The sequence below is a fragment of the Bombina bombina genome, chromosome 2 (genome assembly GCF_027579735.1).
Source record: "Bombina bombina isolate aBomBom1 chromosome 2, aBomBom1.pri, whole genome shotgun sequence".
NCBI classification, from domain to species: Eukaryota; Metazoa; Chordata; class Amphibia; order Anura; family Bombinatoridae; genus Bombina; species Bombina bombina.
The window spans coordinates 1,101,452,781-1,101,478,738 of NC_069500.1; the positions used below are offsets into that span (position 1 = coordinate 1,101,452,781).

The 25,958-nt window shown below is 36.0% G+C and overlaps 1 long non-coding RNA gene across 1 annotated transcript; it reads left to right on the forward strand.

Moving 5' to 3' along the window:
• Positions 1–18,856: 18,856 nt before the first annotated feature.
• On the forward strand, positions 18,857–20,088 carry LOC128648173 (uncharacterized). The gene is made up of 6 exons (XR_008400525.1): positions 18,857–19,017; positions 19,096–19,199; positions 19,327–19,430; positions 19,558–19,661; positions 19,789–19,892; positions 20,021–20,088. It is a non-coding gene; the product is annotated as an uncharacterized LOC128648173 (long non-coding RNA).
• The last annotated feature ends 5,870 nt before the right edge of the window (positions 20,089–25,958 follow it).

A 25,958-nucleotide genomic window follows, 5' to 3' on the forward strand; every position in this document is an offset into this window, starting at 1 on the left:
TATATAGTATTTAAGCTATACTGAGGAAAAGTAAATATGTTTTGTAATGAAATTTTCAGTGGAAATAAGTAAAATTATCTCAAATAAATCTGTAATCTTTCTCTCTACGTCATTTTAAATACATGATAGAAAAAGTGCTTACTTTTTACATATATTTTGAAGAACACTATAATTTAACACAATATATAGCAAGAGCTGTCTCAGTGTAACAATAAAGGTATGCTGCTTCTGCTATTAGACTTTGGAGGCATTATATCAACTTTGGGCAGAGAGCCATATCCTAAGTGATTACTCTTGTGAAACAAGATATTGGTAAACCTCCACACCAATTAATTTCCTATTACACTGCAAACTGATTAAACTAATATACTATAAAGTTGTTCCATTAATTTTGGTTAATATGGCTTTTTCATTAAAAACCGAATACATTTAACAGGCTACATAATAAGAACACTTTCTTGCAAGTACAGGAAAAATAATATATAATTTCTTATGTATAAAATGATTCATTTTTAAAGCAAAGTAGGTAAGAAGATTTACTGTCCTGTAAATGATGAATGGATTCTAATTGCAGTTTTTATTCAGTCGTCTTAAAATGGCATACAAGATCATTAATAAAATCCTGTAAGGTGCACCCCTGAAAAAGCATATAGTTTAAATTAGTTCTAGACTGCAAATGCACTTACAATCTACAGCTAAAAACAGCCAGTAACTGCCAGCTATGCACATATGCGTACCCACTCCAGTAGTCTTTTGCCACTCTGAAGCTCATTTTAACTAAGTGTTTAACACATTTGCAGGAGTTAACCATATAGTGCTTTGAAATAGTATAATAACGAAAGAGAATAATTTTATTGTTGATCTTTTGTTGTCCCTTTAGCTATTGAATATTTGGAAATAAAGATAAGGTTTATTGCAAGAAAATAATGTTACAGTCAAAGCAATAAGGCCTTTATTACAGTACCAAGATACCTCTATAATAATCTGTCTTAGATTCGGGGTAAAGGTTAAATGGTGAAAAGATCAGGGTTAAGGTTCAGAGAAGAGGGGAGTCAGAGTTGGGGATGAGTAATGTCTGTTTTGTTCATTTGCATCCTCCATGTTAGAGGAAAAAGCACAGCATGCTGGGAGTTTCACAGTTGTTTACTATTCACTGTCAGTAATGTGCCACTACAGTTCTGGACTATGTTTCCCAGCATGTACTACATGTCCAGTCTGATCTACCGGGACACTGAGAAATTCCCAGGTAGGCTGCAGATGCTTAGAATGGCAGGCCTTTATTATTAATAGAGTTCCTGCTGTTGGTCCTTGTGGCTACTCATGCACGCACCAGACAATCCTTAAGGAATTATTTACTTTTTTGTGGATTAAGTTGCATCTTTGTGCACAGTAAGTACCCTGAGCTGCACTGCCTGCCCCTCCCAGACCACTGCTGCCCAGAGGAGGCTGCACATAGTCACTGACTGGGGGGCAACAGGGCTATTTCTCCAGATTCCAACCCATGAATATCATGCAAATTATGGTAATGTTGAGAGCTCTGAAATCAGCTCACACTCCACATGCAAACTCCATCCAAGATCCTCCATTGTGCCCTACACCCCAAACCCGGTCCTGGATCTTACAGTTTAAAGGTTAGAAGGCATGCATTTTATGGTAACTTTAAATAATGAAACATATAAAATATATTACCTAAATCAGACCCCCCCTGATCCCCTGGTACAATTTGAGGACTGGCTGTTGGTGGTATGGAGCAGGATGCCTTGAGACCGTGCATCATGAATAGTAGTATAAGGTAGCCTGTGAACTTCAGGAAAATAAAGACCCTAGTGGAAATGAAAAACCTAGTAGGGTTTTATGTGTTGCACCTATGTTGTGAGTTTGTGGGTGGGTTTTTACTCATCTGATTTAAGCCCAGGGAGTCAGGATTCAGTCTCTTTCTCCTTTGGATCCTCTTCTGTGAAGTTTCCCTTACCACCCACCCTCCTTTTTGTTCTTTGCAGGTTTGTGATAGACATTTACGGCTAGATTTAGAGTTTTGTCGGTAAGGACCCGCGTAGCTAACGCCGGCTTTTTTCTGGCCGCACCATAAAAATAACTCTGGTATTAAGAGTCCACATAAAGGCTGTGTTAGGCTCCAAAAAAGGAGCGTAGAGCATATTTAACGCAGCTTCAACTCTCGATACCAGAGTTGCTTACGGACGCGGCCAGCCTCAAAAACGTGCTCGTGCACGATTCCCCCATAGGAAACAATGGGGCTGTTTGAGCTGAAAAAAAACCTAACACCTGCAAAAAAGCCGCGTTCAGCTCCTAACGCAGCCCCATTGTTTGCTAGGCGTAAACACTTCCTAAGTCTGCACCTAACACCCTAACATGTACCCCGAGTCTAAACACCCCTAACCTTACACTTATTAACCCCTAATCAGCCGCCCCCGCTATCGCTGACCCCTGCATATTATTTTTAACCCCTAATCTGCCGCTCCGTAAACCGCCGCTACTTACATTATCCTTATGTACCCCTAATCTGCTGCCCCTAACACCGCCGACCCCTATATTATATTTATTAACCCCTAATCTGCCTCCCACAACGTCGCCTCCACCTGCCTACACTTATTAACCCCTAATCTGCCGAGCGGACCGCACCGCTACTATAATAAAGTTATTAACCCCTAATCCGCCTCACTAACCCTATAATAAATAGTATTAATCCCTTATCTGCCCTCCCTAACATCGCTGACACCTAACTTCAAACATTAACCCCTAATCTGCCGACCGGAGATCACCGCTATTCTAATAAATGTATTAACCCCTAAAGCTAAGTCTAACCCTATCACTAACACCCCCCTAACTTAAATATAATTTTAATCTAACGAAATAAATTAACTCTTATTAAATAAATTATTCCTATTTAAAGCTAAATACTTACCTGTAAAATAAACCCTAATATAGCTACAATATAAATTATAATTACATTGTAGCTATTTTAGGATTAATATTTATTTTACAGGCAACTTTGTAATTATTTTAATCAGGTACAATAGCTATTAAATAGTTAAGAACTATTTAATAGTTACCTAGTTAAAATAATAACAAAATTACCTGTAAAATAAATCCTAAACTAAGTTACAATTAAACCTAACACTACACTATCAATACATTAATTAAATACAATATCTACAAATTACTACAATGAAATAAACTAACTAAAGTACAAAAAATAAAAAAGAACTAAGTTACAAAAAATAAAAAAATATTTACAAACATAAGAAAAATATTACAACAATTTTAAACTAATTACACCTACTCTAAGCCCCCTAATAAAATAACAAAGCCCCCCAAAATAAAAAATGCCCTACCCTATTCTAAATTACTAAAGTTCAAAGCTCTTTTACCTTACCAGCCCTGAACAGGGCCCTTTGCGGGGCATGCCCCAAGAAGTTCAGCTCTTTTGCCTGTAAAAAAAAACATACAATACTCCCCACCCAACATTACAACCCACCACCCACATACCCCTAATCTAACCCAAACCCCCCTTAAATAAACCTAACACTAAGCCCCTGAAGATCTTCCTACCTTGTCTTCACCATACCAGGTTCACCGATCGGTCCAGAAGAGCTCCTCCGATGTCCTGATCCAAGCCCAAGCGGGGGGCTGAAGATGTCCATGATCCGGTAGAAGTCTTCATCCAAGCGGGGCAGAAGAGGTCTTCCATCCGATTGAAGTCTTCATCCAAGCGGGGCAGAAGAGGTCTTCCATCCGATTGAAGTCTTCATCCAGGCGGCATCTTCTATCGACATCCATCTGGAGCGGAGCGGCAGCATCCTGAAGACCTCCGACGCGGAACATCCATCCTGACCGACGACTGAACGACGAATGACGGTTCCTTTAAATGACGTCATCCAAGATGGCGTCCCTCGAATTCCGATTGGCTGATAGGATTCTATCAGCCAATCGGAATTAAGGTAGGAATATTCTGATTGGCTGATAGAATCAGCCAATCAGAATCAAGTTCAATCCGATTGGCTGATCCGATCAGCCAATCAGATTGAGCTCGCATTCTATTGGCTGATCGGAACAGCCAATAGAATGCAAGCTCAATCTGATTGGCTGATTGGATCAGCCAATCGGATTGAACTTGATTCTGAAAAGAGCTGAACTTCTTGGGGCATGCCCCGCAAAGGGCCCTGTTCAGGGCTGGTAAGGTAAAAGAGCTTTGAACTTTAGTAATTTAGAATAGGGTAGGGCATTTTTTATTTTGGGGGGCTTTGTTATTTTATTAGGGGGCTTAGAGTAGGTGTAATTAGTTTAAAATTGTTGTAATATTTTTCTTATGTTTGTAAATATTTTTTTTATTTTTTGTAACTTAGTTCTTTTTTATTTTTTGTACTTTAGTTAGTTTATTTCATTGTAGTAATTTGTAGATATTGTATTTAATTAATGTATTGATAGTGTAGTGTTAGGTTTAATTGTAACTTAGTTTAGGATTTATTTTACAGGTAATTTTGTTATTATTTTAACTAGGTAACTATTAAATAGTTCTTAACTATTTAATAGCTATTGTACCTGGTTAAAATAATTACAAAGTTTCCTGTAAAATAAATATTAATCCTAAAATAGCTACAATGTAATTATAATTTATATTGTAGCTATATTAGGGTTTATTTTACAGGTAAGTATTTAGCTTTAAATAGGAATAATTTATTTAATAAGAGTTAATTAATTTCGTTAGATTAAAATTATATTTAATTTAGGGGGGTGTTAGTGTTAGGGTTAGACTTAGCTTTAGGGGTTAATACATTTATTAGAATAGCGGTGAGCTCCGGTCGGCAGATTAGGGGTTAATAATTGAAGTTAGGTGTCGGCGATGTTAGGGAGGGCAGATTAGGGGTTAATACTATTTATTATAGGGTTAGTGAGGCGGATTAGGGGTTAATAACTTTATTATAGTAGCGGTGCGGTTCGCTCGGCAGATTAGGGGTTAATAAGTGTAGGCAGGTGGAAGCGACGTTGAGGAGAGCAGATTAGGGGTTAATAAATATAATATAGGGGTCGGCGGTGTTAGGGGCAGCAGATTAGGGGTACATAGCTATAATGTAGGTGGCGGCGCTTTGCGGTCGGCAGATTAGGGTTTAATTATTGTAGGTAGCTGGCGGCGACGTTGTGGGGGGCAGATTAGGGGTTAATAAATATAATACAGGGGTCGGCGGTGTTAGGGGCAGCAGATTAGGGGTACATAAGTATAATGTAGGTGGCGGTCGGCAGATTAGGGGTTAAAAAAATTTAATCGAGTGGCGGCGATGTGGGGGGACCTCGGTTTAGGGGTACATAGGTAGTTTATGGGTGTTAGTGTACTTTAGAGTACAGTAGTTTGGAGCTTTATAAACCGGCGTTAGCCCAGAAAGCTCTTAACTACTGACTTTTTTCTGCGGCTGGAGTTTTGTCGTTAGATTTCTAACGCTCACTTCAGACACGACTCTAAATACCGGAGTTAGAAAAATCCCATTGAAAAGATAGGATACGCAATTGACGTAAGGGGATCTGCGGTATGGAAAAGTCGCGGCTGAAAAGTGAGCGTTAGACCCTTTTTTGAGTGACTCCAAATACCGGAGTTAGCCTAAAACCAGCGTTAGGAGCCTCTAACGCTGGTTTTCACGGCTAACGCCAAACTCCAAATCTAGGCCTTAATTAGGCCAAAATGACTCCCTTAGGGTGGCTGTTTTAGTGCTAGAAGCAGGGATTGGGTTAGTTGGCCTATTCTAAGTAAGCGTTTGGCTCTTAGTTTTTGGAGCTCCCTGGGCAGTAATTTGCTGTATGCCTTAAAGGTTGGAGTGACCGTATTTCTGATATCTCCTTGTAGAGGAAGGTTGTGGCATGTCAACTTTGGTGAGTACGATCTTTGTGGTTTAGTGATAGGATTTTGTTGTGAGGTTTTTTATGTTTTTTATGCAATGCCCAGCCAAATGCGCAGTTTCAGGGAAATTTTTGAATAATTTTTTTTTTTTAGATAGCCTTTTTGGGGGTGGGGGGTTAATTGTAGAATGGAGTATTTTTTTTGTGTTTGTAAAATAGCTAAATCACGACCCAGTTGTACACGTTTGTTATAAACAGCTTTAACATAACTGTATTTTTGTACAAAAATACATGTTATCGCATATTTAAATAGTGTTCTTTCATATTAGATTTTACTGCTCATTTAAGAAAATGACAAGAGGACCTACACATTTTAATCACAACATATTGAAAAGTTATGTATGAAGTTATTACTTTAATGTCTTTTAAAAGGTCAGTAATAATGCATAATTCTGCCTCATGGAGTTTAAAATCAATAAGCTTACACAAAGCATAATAAGTACTTCATATGTGATCCATTGAAATTTTGCTATATTACATAAGATTATATTTTTAATTGAACTCTGCATAATGTACTTGTAATGACAAAGAAGCAGGCACAATTAGTTATCAGTTCACCCTCTGCTTTCCTCTGCAGCTGAGCTAAATAATGTGAGTACACAGGAATTCTTGTCGGCAGTGAAGCATTACCAGAGTTATTAATCCCTTTGCCAGTGTTCTTTGCTGTCTATAAAACACTAAACCCCATGCTATTTGTCCTAACGAAATATTGAAGAAGTTGCTGATATTTCTTCAGAACATTCATCTCTCTTGCTGGTAATAATAGAAACATTGTTTGCATTTTTCCTGACAAACTATCTGGTGTTTGTTAGTCAAGTAATAAATTAAGAAAGATGTACTCCCTTGGCCTGTCCTTACCTGCATTGTGATTCTGAGTGTTTGCCTACAACTGTCACTGCCCACTCTAGGGTGCCGTGAGTTAACACTGACAAGGAGCAACAGCAATTTTTCTTTGCTAATACAAAATTGAATCAAAGCCACAATTCCCTTTCACATGCTATTTTCTCTTTTCAATAAACAATGTGCTGTTTATGAATGCATAATAATATTGAGTGGACTGAATGGAAAATTGTATTCACTGGCTTTTAAGAGGGTGCAATAGCCTAAATTCTATATTATTTTCCTCCAGGGACACATCTAATGTTATGTTAACCTAAGGAACTGCTTCATTTTAAAGGTACACGTTCTTCAAATTTCAGAAAATCATCTAAGGAAATGCTTCATGTAAAGTTCTTCAAATCTTAATGAACTATCTAAGGAACTGTTTTATTTCACTGTGGAAGCTCTTAAAATATCTGTGAATCATCTTTGCTCCATAGGATAAAACAGGTGTATATTCAAATTTGTTAGAACAAGATGCTCAAAATCATAATTAGCTATGTTAAAATTCACTATATTAAAATTCCAGAACATCTGGTTGTTCTACATTCAGACTGTGTGCACATGAAAAAAAATATATTCAGGCTGTTACAGCTTTAATGCTTGCCCTTCAGGCAGGGCGATAGGGGCACCTACCCAAGTCAGCACACTTTGGTGGGCCTGCAATGTCAGGGGTGAGGTTATGAGAAGGTGCAATGTACATCCTGTATTTGGTCTATGAAGAAGTGTTTATGGTATCAGGAGGTGTAATATTTAGTGTTATTCTTTATGAAGGTAACACTGAATGTTGGGACAGGTCAGGTGTGGAACATTCAAAGGGGAGGCTATAGAGGAGGAGAGGACAAAGGGAGTTGGGCTGATGGGCCTCACAAATGTGTCATGTGAAAACTACTAGAAAACATGTTTATTTAGTGGGTTGGATGGATTCAGTTTTGAAAATGGTTTATTCCACTTTGACCTGTGTTTGGGGAAGGAAAAAAAACCAAAACTTTCATGTAGAGGTTGTGGCGATTTAGAGGTTAATAGTGTAGTGGGGACTTTGCAGTGGACTTGGTTTTAAAATAGACTTAACTTTTTTTTTTTTTTTTTGTTAATTTGTTATTTTTTTCCGTAATAGTAGTTTTTTTCCGTATTGGTAGTTGTATTTTTCCATGTAATGTTATTTGGGTTTTTTTCCAGTAAGGTTAGGTTTTGTTTTTTTGATAATGTTTGTTTTTTGGGGGGATAACTAAGGCAGTGTTAGGTTGGGGGGGTTAGCTGGCTAGGGGGTTTTAATGATAGTGGGTATTTTGTGGTGGGGGTTCTGGTGGTTTAGGGGTTAATAGTGTAGTGGGGACTTTGCAGTGGGCTATTTGGTGGGTTGGGGTTAATAGTGTAGTGGGGACTTTTTGGTGCGCTATGTGGTGGGTTAGGGTCAATAATATACTGCAAACATTGCGCTGGGCTATGTGGTGGGTTAGGGGTTAATAGTGTAGTGGGGACTTTGCAGTGGGCTATGTGGCGGGTTAGGGGTTAATAGTGTAGTGGGGACTTTGAGGTGGGCTATGTGGCGGGTTAGGGGTTAATATAGAAGGGGGCTTATGGTGATTCAGGTTAGTACGCTAGTTGTTTTTTTTTTCCACTTTTCTCTCTCCATTGAAATCTATGGGGTGTACGTTAAAGCGGTTGTGATATTCTAGCGTATGCTCTTTGCGCGCATCAGGTCAGCACACGAGTGAAAAACATTTATCAGAGTTCGAGCGGAGATAGCTTGTGAGCGGGATCGGTAATTACTCGTTCTCCACTCTTTATCTAGCCCATAGTTATCCATTAAGTTCCCAGTGAAAGACTAAAGAGAATGTAAATTCCAAAATTAACACCTTAACCAAAAAGGACACATTTATATTTATATATAGCTTCTCGACAGACTCTCCAGACTCTACATAGCAATAACCTAGGGTGCGGCAAACAGTTTGAATATTAAACAAAGAAGCGCACTCCAGAGGTAATTAATTTTGCAAAAGGTGTCACTTTAATGTGATCTGACACAAATTGACTTTCTAGATGTGCGACTATACAAGAGGGATGGTAAAATACAGTCCAGATTGTATCGCAAAGAAACTAATCGTAATGCCTTGCTACATTTTACCAGCTGCCATCCCACTGCACTTAAGAAGGCTCTCCCCAAATCCCAGCCACAGAGGGTCCTAAGAAACAACACTGAGATGGTGAATAGGGATACCCAACTGACTGAGATGGAGTGCCACTTCCAACAGTGAAACTACCCACCAAGACTTCTAAGAGAACAACGGGAGGCTCTCCTAGACTCTCCAACAACTGGACGAGAAAAGGATATTGATAGGATGACTTTTGTTACCACTTACACTGGGGACAAGAGGGGGATAGGACTGTCACTTCAAAAACACTGGGAAATCCTCAGTACAGATGAAGCATTACATTTGGGTAATATGCCCCCACCTTGCATAGGTTACAGGAAGGCTAGATCACTAAGGGATATCCTAATTAAAACAAATCCCCAACAATGTTATGCAAGATCTACTTGGCTGGACACAAAGAAACCGTGTGTCTATTGTTGCCTGGGGTGTACTACCTGTGGAGGCATTATCACAGTTCCTTCTTTTTCACACCCACACAGAAGAAAAAGGTTTAAACACAAATATTGCCTAATCTGTACCACTACACATATTGTATATTTGCTTCATTGCACTTGTGGCCTTTTTTACGTGGGCAAGACCTGTGATGATCTTCGGACACGCATGATAAACCATCAGTCCACCATCCATACAGCTATTAACAAAGGGTCCCCTGAACAACCTGTTGCTCGACACTTTCAGCAATTCAATCATAGTTTGATGGATCTAAAGTATACTATTATAGATTATGCCCCCTCTAAATAGAGGGGGTGACCGCAACAGGTTACTTCTACAAAAGGAAGCAAGATGGACCTACAACCTGGAGATGCTAATCCCAAAGGGATTGAACACACATCTGGACTGGCATGCGTTTTTCTAATTTCGAGAGAGCATTATTAATCAGATAAGCTTAATGCAATGGGATCCCCATGGATCCAATGAGGGTCTCACTTTACATTTTGTGTGTGTATATATTCAATGTGTGTATATATTCGCTTGTGTACATATCTGATTCAGTGTGTATATTTAATTCATTGTTTTCTATGCAGTACAACTAAATGTCATTATATATTCTATTGCTGCCTCCTAATCCAAAATGTGATATGGACTTTGCCTATGTAATTATACAATGTTAGAGTTTGGTTTGACTACATGCAATAATAATAATAATAATAATTTGCGATTTTTATAGCGCTTTTCCCCCTGTGAGACTCAAAACCCTTTACAAATATACAAACATAAGACATAAAAGTTAGGAGTTTCTGAAGGTTAGATAAGTGGACTGAATGCCTGATGAAAGAGATGGGTCTTTAGCTTTTTGTAAAAGTCTGTAAGGACGGTGCTACTCTGATTGGGCACGGTAAAGAGTTCCAGAAGGTAGGGGCAGCGTGGCTGAATGCCCTGGAGCCTGAGTTTGTCTTTACTCTTGGCACTGACAGGAGGGATTTGCTGGCTGACTGAAGTGAGCGGGAAGGGATGTAGGGTGTGAGGAGTAACAGTTGTCAATTGTACTGCTCTGTTATGGCTTCTTCTGCATCTGTTTCCAAGTGAGCACACTCACAGAACTGTCAGCTCTGAGAATAAGTTGTGTTCAGTTCCCATAGTTACACGCAACTGAGGAGCTGTACTATTCTATCGATCAGCAGAAAATGTGATAACAGGAACTAAGCTGTCTAAATATGGCGTTGCTGCAGTGTAGTGCTATGAAATATCCCCTAAGTTTGGTCATATTTGTATTATTTAATGTATAATTTAATGTATATTTCTTTTAGATGGGACTGGCCCCACGTTGCCCGGGATGATGATGTCATCGGAAGGAGCTTGTCTACCTGGGAGAGCGTGGAGACCGGCAACTTGATACACAATATATCTGTAAGGGAGAGGGTAAGTTCTTGTTACACTTTGTATGTCTGAGGACGGACTTTTGGGTCCGAAAACTTTACATTAAAGTGACACCTTTTGCAAATGAATTCTCATTGGAGTGTGCTTCTTTTGTTTAATTAATATATATATATATATGCCATTAAGTACTTAGCCTATTGTACAACATGACATATCTATAATTCCAATCTGCAGGAAGCTCCAGCAGTCTCGGCTGCATATGGAACTGGAGTACGATCAGTGTGCTAATCATTTATAATGTGTGTGTCACCATTTGTAATGATTATCTGCTGGTGCCAGGGGGAGGTGTGGGAGGGAAACCGGGTGAGCGGTCCAGCAGCGGAGGGAGAAGGTAGGATGAGGGAGTGGGATGGCCCTACACAGCAGAAGAATAAATAAAGGGAGAGGGAGGGATGGGGAGCTATGTTGGAGAAAAAAAAGGTGGGGTGGGGGCGCTAGACAACAATTGCCTAAGGGGTGAGTTGAGTGACCACTACACTAAAGAAAATGTAAAAACATTAATAAATAAATAAAAAAATAAAACAATATATGTATTTTATTGGTACTAGAAGCAGCTGCCAGTACTAAAGATGGCTGCACATAGTGAGTGGGGTTATAGAGCTATTTATAATTCTGTATGTTGCTGGATCATAATCTTGTTGTATAGTGTGATATGTTGGTTGTTGCATAGCTACTCCAGCAGCATTTGTTAAATTTAGATAGATTAAACTATACCTAGCTCCTGGCCCCCATTGTCCATTTTAAATTTCTAAAGCAATATTCGCATCATGCCTAACATCTCAACTATTCTGCACATTAAACATATCATTCAACTTTTAAAAATTCTGTAAGTTATGATCATCCGTGATATTTCAGTACCTTCTCTTACGTATAAGAGGACTTAGGTATAATTATTTTTCAAAATATCATAAAATTGTTTCCTCTCAGTCCCATCTTGGTTGCCATATTGAAGCGCTATTCTTAAATTAGTATTAAAAATACACAGTGTTAAATCTAATTAAGCTTGCTTAAAATGAAACAAAAAAAAACTCAGAACATAACGTGACAAATAATGACCTTGTCAGCAACCAAGCAATCTTCATAGTTAGCGCTCTCTGTCTGTATTGAGACATATTTATACTCTTACATTCTAATCTGATGACATCACTAAGTATAAAAAATGTCTTAACCTTGAGCCTAAGCACAATGCATGTATATATAATTTATACTATTATATTTATTCATTGATGTAAAATTAATATTTTTTTACCAAAAATGTTATAATAAAGCAATACAATGAAAATTCTTTATTCAGAATTACATTAAAAAAAAACGCTTTTTCTTTTGTTAAACTATCGATAACAATATATTATGAAGCAATGCAAAGGTAACTTCTTTATTCAGAAATACAGAAGAACACTTTTATCTTTCTTTTGATAAACTACTCATAACCATTTACCCTAATAACTAATAACAGCATAAGAACTAGAATAAATGATATGCCTGCAACAGCAGCAGGCTTGAAAATTAGATCTAATTTTATTAAAAGGACAGAGACTCCTATTTTGCATAAGCCTTTTCCTTTTACTGCTCAACAGCCATTCAAAGTAACAATTAACATATTTAAATATTTAACATAGAAAACAAAGAAATGAATATGGTAACCAATGAGAAGAAACCCTCAAAGGTGTGATCTAGTTCAGACCAATCAAAAACGTTCATCTTGCTATAAACTGTCCAAATTGTATCCCAACTGCCTCTTTTCACTGCTCTCAAAGATAAGTATTTTGCAGTGTGTCAAAATATTGTGTTTGCAGTATGTTTTGGAATAAAGCTTCAATTTTTTTCTGTGTTATTTAGATTATTATTTTACATTTTTCTCTTGTTTTTCTCCCTTCTCTCTCTTGTTTTTGTTCTTTTAGAACTTATTTATTTCTATTGTTTCTCTTGTTATCTTATTCTTTGCTTATTTCTCCAACTTATTTATTATTACTTTGTTTTTTCTTTTTCATTCTATATTATTCCTTTTGCTTTACCTTACGGTTTTTAATTGTCCCCTTTTTGTCTCTTGGAGCTTCTGTCTGCTCCTTCATTTTCTATCTCCCTATGCTCTGCTGCCTCCAGACCGGCATCCATTTTCTTTCCTTCTCCCTGCAATCGTAGCCACGCCCCATGGCTGTCATTTCCATTTCCCCTCAGTGTTGTCATCCTGTTTCCCGTCCCTGCTTCTCTTTGTCAGCCAGCCCTCACCTCACAGAAGATTTGGCAACATCTCAGCCTTCTCTTCTGTTTTGTTACGTATTACATTGTTGTTACACTAGCGTTTTTCACACATTTGCTTAGCTTAAACAGTTTTTTCCTGTATTCCATCAGGAATTAGTTTTCATTATTAATGATTACTTTATGTTTAAACTTTATTTATTTTAATTGTTATTTAACTTATATTGGGTATTTTCTCACTGGATTTAATTGAAAAAATATATATTTATTCTGTTGCATTGTGCTTTACTTTAATTTAAAATGCATTCAGAAGAATATAATTCTGTTTCGGCTGAGTCAGTTGCAGATGAATTTGACAGTTCTATTAAAGGAACATTAAAGGGACATTAAACACTTTGAGATGGTAACATAAAATGATAAATTGTATATATAAAACAACTCTGCAATATAATTTCATTATTTATTTTGTACTCTTTGGCTGTATTTCCATTCTGAAATTGTGAACTTTTCAATTCCTGTTAGAAATGGAAGTGCAGAACACTGTTAAATCCAGCACAACCATTGGCTGCACACTCTAGTGACCTATTTATAACTGACCCTAATTGGCCACAGCAGAGAAGGTAACACAAGTTACAACATGGCAGCTGTTTTATAGACACTAAGGCCTAGATTTAGAGTTCGGCGGTAGCCGTCAAAACCAGCGTTAGAGGCTCCTAACGCGGGTTTTTTACGCACTCCGGTATTTAGAGTTTATTTACCGCGACTCAAAATACACCTAACGCTCAACTTTCTACCGCCACCTCAGACCCAGTAGTAAACATATACCGCACAAAAAAACATCCACGAATCACAAAACAAATATTACACAAAGTACACTTACACTCATACAAACACAACACTATCTTTATTTTTCGTATTTTTTATTTTTTCTTTAAAATACAAAGGATTAAAGTTGCGAGATCTCGGGTGTTTGAAAAAAATCCACACAAATCCATTTTCCCATTGACTTACATGGACATACGGGAAAAGACCCTCATATACCTACATCTAACGAATAACATTATCACAAACATACACTCATCGATGCATACAAACAATATACACCACATTACATACACAAAATATTTATTTATTACAAAAAGAACACGATTTAGTTACTTTTTCACACAAGCTCATGACGTCACTCACTTTACGAGGAAAACCAGTCTTAGAAAAAAAAATATAGAAATCTTTGGAGCCTCCATTGACTTCTATTGGGAAGACGTGCTCGTGCACGCGAAACCCTCATTTCCCTAACGCACGCAAATAGCGTAGACTGAAAAACTCCAAATACCAGCGCTAGAAAATACATGATTTCATGCGTTAGACCCAGCTATGATAAATAGATCAAGAAATGACTATTTCCCTATGGTGGACTTATGTTTTTTAATATTAAATATTCACCACACCATAAATATTTTTAACACTTTTAGATTACATCAACTACAAATCCCCATCACTAGTAACACATTATTATTTCAATAAAATTACATTTACAATTAAAATAAAATTCAATACACATTTCTGGATTCACAAACACTACACAATGGGAAACATCTCTCATTTACCTTTATTATTGCATTTCTGTTATTCAACTCATATGCTTGCAGCAACTGCATATCTACATAGGCTTAACACATGATCACTCATGGATGCACATACATTACTTTTAACATTCAATCATACATGTGCATTCAAATGATGGGGGAAAAACACATTACATTCTCTCGAGGAATCACAAAACACAACATATGGATTTTACTGTACTTTTAACATCATGATTCCATCACCAGAAACCATTAGGAATTACGTACAACAAGAACATCATTACACCAGATTACAGATGTCACTTTATGGGAAGGAACAACAATGCCAGACCGCTATATAGAAGTCAGCATATGTGGGACACAATCACAATATATACGTACATGTACATAACACGCATCACCCATCACGCAACCACAAAGCACACATTTAGATTTTATTCAGCACACAATAACAATGTAGCACAATACAACAACACAATGAGGATTTCACAACTACATAGGCAGGTTAATAATATCATGACGTCATTAGAAGATTCAACCATACACATCACAGATTCACCACTGTACCGCCCCTTTAGGAACTTTAACACTCAATACTACAATACAACATATACGTAAAACACACTTTTGAACAGCATTATTATGGAGATTTCAATGGGACAATTCAGAAATATTGTCAGATCGCACATCAATTATATATATAATACTACAGATGACAGCCGGAAGTTATTCAGTATTCGTGCAATTTTTATGGGACGCATACAATATCGTCAGATCGAAAATCACTTATATATATAATACTACAGATGACAGCCGGAAGTTATTCAGTATTAGTGCGATTTGAAAGGGACGCGTACAATATTCACATCTCGGCAATCACTTATATATACAATACTACAGATGACAGCCGGAAGTTATTCAGTATTAGTGCGATTTGAAAGGGACGCATACAATATTGACTGCTCGGAAATCACTTATATATACAATACTACAGATGACAGCCGGAAGTTCTTCAGTATTATTGCGATTTTACAGGGACGCATACAATATTGACATCTCAGCAATCACTTATATATACACAATACTACAGATGGCAGACGGGAAGTTATTCAGTATTAGTGCGATTTGAAAGGGACGCATACAATATTGACAGCTCGGCAATCACTTATATATACAATACTACAGATGGCAGACGGGAATTTCGGAATTATTATTGCGATTTGAAAGGGACGCGTACAATATTGACAGCTCGGCAATCACTTATATATACAATACTACAGATGGCAGACGGGAAGTTCGGAATTATTATTGCGATTTTAATGGGACGCATACAATATTGACATCTCGGCAATCACTTATATATACAATACTACAGATGGCAGACGGGAAGTTCGGAATTATTATTGCGATTTTAAAGGGACGCGTACAATATTGACAGCTCGGCAATCACTTATATATATAATACTACAGATGACAGACGGGAAGTTCTGAATTATTATTGCGATTTTAAAGGGACGCATACAATATTGACAGCTCTGAAATCACTTATATATACAATACTACAGATGTTACTTTATCATTTACAAACAATATTGCAGCAACATTGATCGATCACATTCGATGCACATTATACACAACTATGCACTTTCATTCATGTTAGCCTGGACGTGTGCTTGTTACTATAACATCGCGTTTAGGAAATATTGATTACGCATATGATCAAACATTACAAACATGCACTGTATGTGTGATATTTGACACTTTCACATTGAGAATCATTGTTTGAAACTAACATTTCAGCAAACAACAAATAAACGCCCACTGTGAAAGCATTCGCGCCGCTCACATACAAACAGGTGAATACAATCAGCAATCATTACAAACTCACTACCATTGGACTAATTGTACTATAAATCCCCCAAACAACATGGCCAATGCATCACTTGTGATCCACATCACATCAAGTGCATACCTTGTTACGCTGTTTTGAAAGATGGATGACGATGACATGGTAGACGCTGCTGGTGGTGCTATTGGCGAACTAGCTGTTGGTCGAATCAGGCAGCCTCGGCGGCTCAGACCGAGACGAAGGGGTCGTCTGGTTCGAGGTCCTCGTGTCTACAGGGTGAGACCCACCTTGGAAAACATGAGTGACTTTGAGGTTTTTGATAAGTATCGGCTCGATCGCGAACAGCTCATTGGCCTTTACGATCTTCTTAAACCTCATTTGGAGCCACGTATACAAATAAGGACTGCTGTTCCCCCCATGAGTAAGATGCTAAGCTGTCTATACGTCCTGGCCTCCGGGAGTTTTCAATCCGGAGAACTGTACATGCATGGCCTGGCTCAAGGTACATTCTCTGGGGTGTTTGATAACTTTCTGAACGCCATGGTACGTATCAGTAAGCAATACATAGGATTCCCACAGAATGATGGTGATTGGAGGCGCCTGAAGCGGGAATTCTTTGATATTGCTCAATTGCCCAATGTCTTGGGAGCCATTGATTGTACCCACATTGCGCTGCGTGCTCCAATTGATGACTTGCCCTTCAGAAATCGCAAACATTTTCATAGCCTCAACGTGCAGTATGTTTGTGACGCACGGATGAGGATTATGCATGTGTATGCGAATTTTGGAGGTGCTTGTCATGATGCCCGCATCCTCTCTCTGTCGTCCCTGTGGAGACAGTTTGAGGAAAGACAAATGCCCCCTGGTTATCTCGTTGGTGAGTATTTGTGCACAACATGGTTAATTATTTTGACAATTGCCCCTGTATTTTTTAACTGTTAGCGTCATGTTCAGCTATAGGATTAAATTTAACCATTTGTTATTTACCGACGCTAATGTCTATTTTTATTGAAATGCAGATATGTAGCATGTCTTACCTTAAGTGTTCAGATAGAGAATGCAATGTAAACATGTAGTTAGCATTTTACACAAGGTTTGTTTTAGGAGAAATACGCATATGTAGCATGTCTTAGATGAAATGGCAAGATATTATCTCATGCAATTTAACCCTGTCATTGTCTTTTTCTGCTAATGTCTATTTTTATTGAAATGCAGATATGTAGCATGTCTTACCTTAAGTGTTCAGATAGAGAATGCAATGTAAACATGTAGTTAGCATTTTACACAAGGTTTGGTTTAGGAGAAATACGCATATGTAGCATGTCTTAGATGAAATGGCTAGATACAGATTTATATATAATTTTTTTTATTTTTTTTATGTTTCTGACAACTTTTAATATGGATTATGGTTTTTAAAAAATATATTTATACAACAATATACTAGTTTAAGTATTCTGTTTGAATTATGTTCTGTTCTAAATTTATAGGTGATTCTGGGTACATGAGCCGGCCTTGGCTCATTACCCCCTTGCGTAGCCCAACTGATGTGTCTGAGGAGCGCTACAATAGGGCTCATAAGAGAACCAGGGCGGTGGTTGAAAGGATGTTCGGGCTCCTGAAGATGAGATTCAGGTGCCTGGACCGTTCTGGAGGAGCACTCCAGTACAACCCAAAGAAGGTGGCTAAGATCGTTGTAGCCTGTAGCGTCCTGCATAATATTGCACAGCGGGCTGGGATGCTGCAGGCCGTCCCGGTGGACAGAGACCTCCTCAGAGATGAGGAGGATGATCCTGTTCTAGAGGGGGAATTCCAGGACGAGGGACTTGATGTCAGAGCAGACGTCATCAACCGCCACTTTAGACGGTAAATAATAGAAGTTACACTGGAGTATTTTCAATAGATGTGAACTCTAGGGAAATGACAAGTAGAGAATTGTGCAAACATGTTAGTATTGATCAAATGTTATAATAATATTTATTTCTCATAATATAGGTGATGCTCTGGGCATTGGGTCCTATAGCGAGTCTTTGCCACCTGGTTTTTATAGAGGACATCAGATGGTAAGTAGAAATGTATGGACTGTTGCTGGCATGATTTGTACACAAATACATAATATGGCATACATTTTTAAAAATATAACTTTGTTTACACATTACTTATGTACATAATCAGAAAGGGATACTCTAGAATGACTATGGTTCAATGTCACACAGAGGTTTGTTCTGCTCAATATGACTCATCTTCACACTTGATAGAAAATAACACAGGTTCATACACAGGCTTAGTAAGCTAGTGATAGATATTTATTATGAAATGGGGGGTGGGAGAGGGGTACAGAACTGATTCACACACTTGTATGAAATCTTTATATATAATTTCTTACATTAGGGAGATGACTTAATATAAAGACTGAAAGGGAACAATTTGAAGCCTGACAGTGAAGATTTCCAAGACTGACAGTGGGGAAAAAGCCAAGATTGAAATTGAAGTATACCAATGGGATCATGTCTGGCATATTTAAATTCTGCTGACCTTGAAAACCATACAAAGACATGTTCACATGGTAAGTGCAAACTATTTGATAGAATAAGGCTGTGGAGACATCCTATTGGAGACACTTAGATGATTTTCTATTTTGTAGATGGTATTTCCCAGTCCTCTATTTAATGAACTGATGAATAAGACACCTATTGAAGATCAACTGTTTACCCCTGAATTGACATTCAAAGACCATGCATTGTCCAGGTTGGTGTACCAATGCATGCTAGTGAAGACTGTAGAATATTAGTAGCTTACATACATTAGTCATATTTAGTTCTTAATTAGATATTTAGGGATCACAATCAGACACTTAGATGATTTTCCTTTTTAGATGGTATTTCCCAGTCCTCTATTTAATGAACTGATGAATAAGACACCTATTGAAGATCAACTGTTTACCCCTGAATTGACATTCAAAGACCATGCATTGTCCAGGTTGGTGTACCAATGCATGCTAGTGAAGACTGTAGAATATTAGTAGCTTACATACATTAGTCATATTTAGTTCTTAATTAGATATTTAGGGATCACAATCAGACACTTAGATGATTTTCCTTTTCAGATGGTATTTCCCAGTCCTCTATTTAATGAACTGATGAATAAGACACCTATTGAAGATCAACTGTTTACCCCTGAATTGACATTCAAAGACCATGCATTGTCCAGGTTGGTGTACCAATGCATGCTAGTGAAGACTGTAGAATATTAGTAGCTTACATACATTAGTCATATTTAGTTCTTAATTAGATATTTAGGGATCACAATCAGACACTTAGATGATTTTCCTTTTTAGATGGTATTTCCCAGTCCTCTATTTAATGAACTGATGAATAAGACACCTATTGAAGATCAACTGTTTACCCCTGAATTGACATTCAAAGACCATGCATTGTCCAGGTTGGTGTACCAATGCATGCTAGTGAAGACTGTAGAATATTAGTAGCTTACATACATTAGTCATATTTAGTTCTTAATTAGATATTTAGGGATCACAATCAGACACTTAGATGATTTTACTTTTTTAGATGGTATTTCCCAGTCCTCTATTTAATGAACTGATGAATAAGACACCTATTGAAGATCAACTGTTTACCCCTGAATTGACTTTCAAAGACCATGCATTGTCCAGGTTGGTGTACCAATGCATGCTAGTGAAGACTGTAGAATATTAGTAGCTTACATACATTAGTCATATTTAGTTCTTAATTAGATATTTAGGGATCACAATCAGAAAAAGGAATACATATTATAGTTGATATAGAGGTATTTGAATGGACATGAAATATTACATTTATGTTCAGCATACATATATTGTTTACATGTGATATACATTATTATGTATAAATTTAATTTTTGAAATTTAAATATTATTTTTAATCAACAATATAATGGTGTATGTATTTCATTAATTTAAAATGAATGTAATGATTATCTTTAAAAAATGTTGATCAAAGTTAGAGCATAGACACCATATGATTTTAAATGTATTTTATGAATATTTTACAACGTGTGTATTAACTTTGTTCCATTTTTATTATTTGTCATTTCAGATTGGCATCTGATGACTTCATGGAATATTTAATTATTTTCTATTAAATATATATTTTTTTTTAGCAGATTCTAATATATATCAATATAATCTGTAAATAAATAAAACTTGGACTCCCATGACTGGTAGTTGGCTATTTGACAAGCACATGCATAAGAGAAAATAATGCATTAATAGTAGAAAATAAAATTCTTCAGAGAATATTAAAAGATATATTTTAACATTAATTGGGGAGTCATATTCTTCAATGCTTTTATATTGAAAAAGTATATATTAAAAATATTTAGGATATGTATTAATATTATGATTGTTTTAACATTTAATAAGGTGAAGTGGTTCAATTACATGAAAGTGACAGTGTTGTTGAATGTAAAAAGAATTGTATAAGATCATGTATCTTCCTTAGGTATCTCAAAACATTATTAGAAAATATTTTACAATTATAACATTTATAAATGGTAGGTCATTTAACTTTATAATTTTTAATAATTAGTTATTGGATGCCAGGTTAATCTATGTAATTTTCTAGTGGAGTCATTTAACTATACTTAGTAATATTATGTATTTATTACAATCTTACCTCTTGGGTTAGACATCAAATATCTATATAGAATGTAATTTCCCCTTTAGTTTATTTTGTCAATGTTAAATCAAAATACAATATGTTTGGGTCCTTAAAGGGGTCATTCAAAATGTATATTTTGTATACATTGTTACAAATATCATACAAGAATTTAAACATATTTAGAATGTACTATAGAATTACATTCAGTCTTTAAATATACTTGTTAAAATAAAAATAAATGCACATATCTTAGTCAATGATATAAGGCATCTATATGCAAACAACAATCAGCATCAAAATAGCCTATGTAGAGATGTATTTAATCCACGAATATATATAATTACAATATAATGATTGAATAACAAAACATATTAAGTTGGTCAAATATAAGATTATGATACAAAATGCATACATAACATATAGCTTAATGTCCCTCTACGCTGAAGGCTAAAAAAGACCTCATTTAATAAATATATTTCAGTCAGTGTGTAAAACAATCTAGAAGTTAATCTAAATTTGCTTTACTCATATGTTAGACTCATTTAGCAAAAGGAAGGTGCCTAGGTTTATGATATATTAAGCATTATTGTGAAATGTTTATTTAAAGGGACATGAACTCAAAATATACTTAAAGGTAGCCATTTAAAAAAACAATGATTTATACATTCTGAATGAGTATTCTATTTTAATCAACTTTAAAACTTGTCTCATATTATGAATGCTCATTGTGATGTTGCTATCATTACTTTAGAAATAAGGCAGTAAATAGCTAATTTATTTGCTTCAGTACTCTGGACAGAACTTGATTGTTTGGAATAATTGATGCAACAATCGTCAAGGACAACCCAGGTTTTTATTAAACAATTGTCCGTAATATAAAATATCATTATTGATTTTCAAAGAAACATAACAAGATAACTTAACATTTGATAATCGTATTAAATAATAAAGTTGATTAACATTTCATGCTCAATCACCAATGGTAAATTTGTTTGGACAGTGTCCCTTTAAGAGCTTGAAATAGTGTATTTACTTCTCTTCCTATCTTGACATACTTTGCTTGAAAAGCATATCGAGATAGGCTCAGTAGATGAAGATTGGTGGATGCACAGAGATGCCTTATGTGATTGGCTCAACCATGTGCATTTAAATTTCTTATGTTGAGGATATATAAATACTAAGAGAAAATGATTTACATTTTAAAGTCTAAACAATCTTCTATCTCTACAGATCATTTGATACAATTGTTTGTAATGTCTCTTTAAAACTAAAGACGCCATTGCACAATAACATATATGAGCACTTCAGAGAAATACAAGCTCGAGGTTTATTTGCGAATAACAAAGCTGTAGTTTAACATTTATAAACAGATTATCAAAGTTACTGACATTCTTCCCGGAATTTTAACATTAATAAATATTGCGTGGGAAACGCATCTTCAAACACCAGATTAGCATATTTAAACATTAGTGTAATGTCACGCAATAGCACACAATCAATGTGCATTATAAATACATTTAATAGAGCAATGTCAATACTTCACAATAAATTTATTTAAAGAACAATAAAGACATACAATATTAAATGTGTATTTGTATTAAAGAAACAGACCGTTATTAAACCGAGAAATGTCTACAACATTAATAATGTGACAGGATTAGATTTTAAAGAGTATTTAATCATTAATATTTCACGGATCACGGATATTAAATCTGCGTCACACATATCCGCATGACAGGCCCATGAGTTACAAATAAGTCTACATGAAAAATGAAGTTACAGCACCACCAAGCGGTATGTGTAAGGAAGTTACTAAGATATGAAACATTAAGGAACGGCCAATCAGAGTTCATCACACAAACACAACTTGAGTCAGGATGGTCTCACAGACATTATAACAATATTTCAAACTTTTATCCAATCAGATGTACAGATAAATTGTCCCATGGTGCATCTCATGTTTACTTCACCATATAAAAGTCCATTACACGTTGCCATCTTTGTCAGTTCTCTAATGCCTGCAGGCGTACTAGATATATTTTTATATATATATATATATTTGAGAAGACAACCCAGCAGGCATGTCAGTTCCCAGGTTCACCAAGGAGGAGAGCGCTGCACTGGTCCACGCCGTCAAGGACTTTTATCCCCAGCTGTTTGGGAACAAGAGGAGCTCGACAGATGCGCCTGTTAAGAAGGCCCTCTGGGAGTCTATCACCAATGCGGTTAGATTGGTGTGTGACGTCCAGAGGACCCAGGATCAGATCATGAGGAGATTCGGAGATATGAGGTTGCGTTTATCGAAAAAAGTCAACCTCATAAGGGACTGGGTACAAGCCCGTAAAAGAGGGGGCCAAAGAAAGGCCCCGCGGAAACTGTACCTACTCCCTTATGAGGTGACTTTATGCGAGCTCCTCAATCTCCGGGTCCCCAAAAGATTTAGATCCTCGCCATCCTCGGCCTCCTCTTCTTCCCTCCCAGCTGCGGGATCTGAAAGTCCTGACGCGGGGGGACAGGGCAGATGCTTCTCCGTCCGGTGGCCTGGGAGGACCCGATAGAGAATCTGAACCAGGTAATTATCCAACTTCATATAATATTTATAATGTTAAAAATCCAAAATGTGTATTTAGTCAGATACTAAACCTATACAGATCTCACAACATACACTACATATGATGTTTAGATATCTGATTTTACATTAGTGATACATGAAATTGGAATGATGTTTCTTGCGCTCTACAGAATATGCGTCACAGAGCGGAAATGTAATTTCGCATCCACGTTAACATGGGTTTGCGGAAAGTGGCATTGCTTTATACATGTTGGTCAAATGACGGATGCGTAATTCCGCTTGGAATCATTGCGCAATGATCGCGAAAATGGCATTTCTCATCCACGTTAACATGGGTTTGCGGAAAGTGGCATTGCTTTATACATGTTGTTAAAAATTAAATGGAAAATCTTAGATTAGTGAAGAATACAGTATTCTTATTTTAAATATTATATCTAATAAAAAACGAATAATACTAATAAATTATAACATATGGCCATCAATTGATGATTATGTAATAACAAGCATATATTCTTAAAGATACAGTAAACAACACAACTGATTGAAAATAAGAGTCCAGGATATATTTATCATTCATTTAATTGCGGAAACTATTAACTCATGGGACTACCAAAGGATTAATATTTTTCTATTGATTTGTTATTAATGTAAATATTTTAAACATGGCATGATTAGTATTAATGATATGCAATCCTCATTTAATATATTACAGATATGGATGTGGCTGCTGGATCCTCAAGCCAGGGCTTGTCACAGTATGGTATGTCTCATTTTAATTGACATTTGTCTTAGAAACATGGAATGAACATTACATACTAAATACACATTGTTCTATATTTATATGTAATGTCTATTTAATAGATGAAAATTATATAATTATTCGGATATACTTAAATAACATATTTGATTTTAATTGCATGCTCAATACCATTCATTACATCAACATATGGAGTAGATAATTCATTAACAAACAACAACATTGTGGAATCTATTTAATTTTAGATTAAAGGGATACTGAACTACAATTATTAATATTGTCTTTCACATACAGTATGCAATATTAATAAACATAAAATATAATACTATCATCATATGTGACATATTCTATTGCTAAATGTATTTTAAAATAAAGAAAGTACGTTTATGTGCATCTAAATATTTGTTGACCAACCTGGGTTTATATTGATGATTGGTGGATACCTTCAACAAACAATATTTATTGAATCCAATATTCCTTATCTGCCTTTAAGATTAATATCGAACAACATTCGAATTATAATAGGAGTCAATGTTAAATCATTTTTTACAGTTTGAACATAGAAATCAATTATTTAAATTAATCATGTCAGTGTCCCTTTAAGACAAAATAGATTCATTCATCATTACATTATTTTTATTAAAAACTATTGATATATAAATCTAATTATCTGTTGGAGTTACTTTATATATATCTGCATACTCTAACAGCACCATGATTACATATTTGTAATAATAAAGTTTGTTATGTATTGTGATAAATATGTGTTGTGTCCTAAACAAGATTACTGTACATTGAAAAAATGGCTCGATGTGACACATGTTTGTTTAGATTTGTCAACAGATGCTCCTCAATATGTGGTTTGTGTGTATTCTTGTAACTTCTTAAGGACATATGACGGAATTATTCCGTCATAAAACAATTGAGCTAAGTGAAAGCTGTGTCCTTAAAGGGTTAAGAACATTGATCATTGGGTATATTTAGATATGCAATAGCAGCATCTGAGATGAATTTGATGTCTAATGTAGTCTGACATTAAACATATGTTGAATACAGATATGTTTACAGAATCCCCTTGATTCAATCAAGCATTTTCTGGTGTAATGACTGCTCTATTCTTCACATTTTAAAGTTGATTAATGTTAAAATTCTAGACAGATGTGATTTAGTGATATCCAAAATGTGTTTAATAATATATATCTATATCATTCATAGAGAGAGTTGGTGTGGGGAGCCCACAGGAATCCAGCAGTGACATAGAGCCGCCTTTGCGGTCTCCTGGTAAGTCCATTGACTCATTTATATGTAATTGAAGGTGTATTGCTAATCAATATTATGATCATGATTCCGATGAAGCATAACATTATAAAAAATCATAGAATTTATCTTCTGATTATATATTTATTTTTTATATTGAGCGATTAATAATTTCTACTTTATTATTCTACACATTTGTTATTCATAAGATGTCTAACATATGTTTTTTTCATTTTTTTTTTTTTTTAACAACAGTCATCAAG